A 2,866-nucleotide genomic window follows, 5' to 3' on the forward strand; every position below is an offset into this window, starting at 1 on the left:
CTGAGCCACCCCTTTGCTTCCCCTCCCGCATCTCCGGCACCTGCAGTACCGAGCTTTGGACACAGGATGGCAGCAGCGAGCAGTGCCCCGAGCTACGCCGTGCCCCCCCCCACCTCCAGCTCCTGCAGTACCGACGCTTAGACACGAGGTGGCAGCACACGCCGCAGAAGCAACGGCCTGAGAGCAACGGCCGCTCCCCTCCCCGTTGACAGCCTCCGGGGACCCCAGCTGCTGAGTGGGGACAGTTTGCAATATTGGGGCTGGGGCAAAGTTGCTCAGGGAACTTTTATTCGAGTCTCTTTCAGACTTTTATTGCTTTTTGGGGATTTATAATCACATTCTTCTCTTTTGCTTTTTATTTTCTTTACGCGTTTTATTTATTTCCTTTTTCATTCATGTTTTTTCCAGCTGTCCTTGTCTTTTATTCTCTTTCAGTAACGTTTTTTAGGCGTCCCATACCTAAAATGAGGTAAGAAATGGGCAAACATGGGTTAGAAAATTAAAAAAATGGTTCAAAACACCTTACAAATGATCCAAAGTGGAACACAAGTGGCCCAAAATGGATTAAAACAAGCAAGAAATGGGTAAAAATGGGTTAGAAGTGGGCAAAAATGGCTTACAATGCGGGAGATGTGGATAAATTTGGGACAGAAACAGCCACAGACTGGTCAGAAATAGCCCCAAAAAAAGATTTAAAGGGGTTAGAAAAGGGAAAGATGGGTTAGAAATTGCCAAAACCGGCTTAAAACTGGTAAGAAATGGGCAAAACTGGGATAGAAATGGCCATGAATTGTTTAGAAATACACTAAAATGGCTTAAATAGGGTAGAAATGGGGAAAAATGGCTTAAACCAGGTTCAGAAATGGGCAAAAATGTGTTGGAAGTGGCAAAAAAATTGGTTAGAAGAAAAAATAGTTTAGAAATGGACAAAATGGCTTAAACCAGGTTAGAATTGGACACATAAGGGTTGCAAATGGCTAAAAATGGGTTTAAATCTAGTTAGAAGTGGCCAAAACTGTGTTAGAAATGGTCAAAAATGGCTTAAAGCTGCTGACAAATGGGAAAAAATGGGTTAGAAAAATAAAAAAGTTGCTTCAACAGAGTGAGAAAAGGGCCAAAAAAAGAGGGAAATTTTAAGAAATGGCTTTAAAAGGGTTAGAAGTCACCAAACACGGGTTAGAAATGGCAGAAAGAATTTAGAAATAGCAAATAAAACAGTTTAGAAGTGGTCATAAATTAGTTAGAAACAGCCATGTTACGGCATCTTCTTGGAATCAGGGGCTAAGTACACACCTCATACATACAGGAGTTAAACCAAGCTAGGAAAGGGCAAGACCAGGCTAGAAATGGGTAGGAAATGGACCAAAATGGTTTGGAAACTGCCAGAATGGCTTCAGAAGAATTAGAAATGGGCATCAAGAGGTTAGAAATAGCCTGAAGCAGATTGGAAATAGGCAGGAGCAGCCTAAAACAGGCCAGAAATGGCCATAAATACTTAAGTAACCAAAAATAGCTTAAAACTAGTCAGGAATGGGATGAAGTAAAATGGAAATGCCTGTTAATTGTTTAGAATTAGTCTTACTGAGGCTTACCTGAACCTAGCGACCGTTTCTCACTGTGCAGCTTCTCAGACAGCCAACATGCAAGATCCATTCCCTGGGCATGATGCTCCAGCTTCTCAGCTGTTGGGACTCTGCTCTGGGAGGGGCCGTTTCTGCCTGACCTGGATACTGCTGGTTCTCTTTCTCCCTGCCATCTGGGCTTGCTTCTTCCCCGTGCTCTTCTTTATCTATCTCTGCCACGGATTCTGCTGCTTCCTGCTCTCACAGCCAAGCAGTGGAGAAAAGAGAACAGTGAGGGATTTTTTAATGGACAAATCCCATGCAAGCATTTCACAGGAGAGACAATCCCCTACAAAAATTCTTACCTATGAAACCCAACAGCCGCAGCCACTGCAGCCATTAGCGAGGGCCTGTGCTTGAGCTGCCTCTGCATCTGGAATAGGAAGCATTTATGAAGAAACCTGATGGCTTTACTGGAGCTAAGCAGTTGTCCAAAGACGGGAGAAAGCAGGAGAGCAACAGCAGCAACTGAAGTCCTTAACAGAAAGGCTGGGATGAGCTGGCCTCCCCCAGGGCTCAGCCCAGCAAGGTCTGTGTGCAGAACAAAAGGAGGGCAATGCACCCTTCCCCCTTCTCATTTCTCCGAGAATCCCAGTCTCCAGATCCTTCAGCACCTTAAAGCTACAGTCAACAGTCTCATTTCCCAACAAAGTACAAGATTAGATCAGAAAAAACAAGCAGGGAACGCCTTGGCTGCTTTAGAAACGGCTATTTCAACCCTGGCCCCTTTCCCTCCCAATGCAGGTACAGTGTGAATTACGGACCTCCAGGTAACCGCCCCCCCCCCCCCGTGCCTTCACTCCCCTCAGTACCGAGCACCGAGAGGCTTCCCGTGCCGAGCGGCCAGCAGGCAGGAGAGGCCCCTCTGCGCACGCCCAAGGCACGGCCGGGCAGCCAGGCCCGCTCCCCTCCCCGGTAAGCCTGGCCCCGCGGTGGGCTCGGCTCTCACCTGCTGCTGCCGGGACCCGGACCTGGACCCGGACCCTGCCCGCCGCCATGCTGCTCCCGGGGGCTGCGACTGCCACACCAAAACGGCGCGGAGGGACCGGAGCCGGCGGGCGGCCACCGGACTGCGGACGCATGGAGCGGCACTTGCTACAGCCCGCCGGAAACCGACGGGCACCACGTGACACTGGCTACTTCCAGGGACAGGGAGCACCACGGCTCATGCGCGGAGGCAGGGCTGCAGTACCTAACCTGGACACAAGATGGCAACAGCAAGCGGCGCCCACAGCCGAAACGCC

General features: G+C 49.3%; 1 long non-coding RNA gene across 1 annotated transcript; it reads right to left on the reverse strand.

Annotated features, from left to right (window-relative positions):
* Positions 1–363: 363 nt before the first annotated feature.
* On the reverse strand, positions 364–1,640 carry LOC117438529 (uncharacterized). Its single transcript, XR_004550843.1, has 2 exons — positions 1,593–1,640; positions 364–459 (listed from the first exon to the last, which is right to left on the reverse strand). It is a non-coding gene; the product is annotated as an uncharacterized lncRNA (long non-coding RNA).
* Positions 1,641–2,866: the final 1,226 nt, after the last annotated feature.

The sequence above is a fragment of the Melopsittacus undulatus genome, unplaced genomic scaffold (genome assembly GCF_012275295.1).
Source record: "Melopsittacus undulatus isolate bMelUnd1 unplaced genomic scaffold, bMelUnd1.mat.Z mat_scaffold_440_arrow_ctg1, whole genome shotgun sequence".
NCBI lineage: Eukaryota > Metazoa > Chordata > Aves > Psittaciformes > Psittaculidae > Melopsittacus > Melopsittacus undulatus.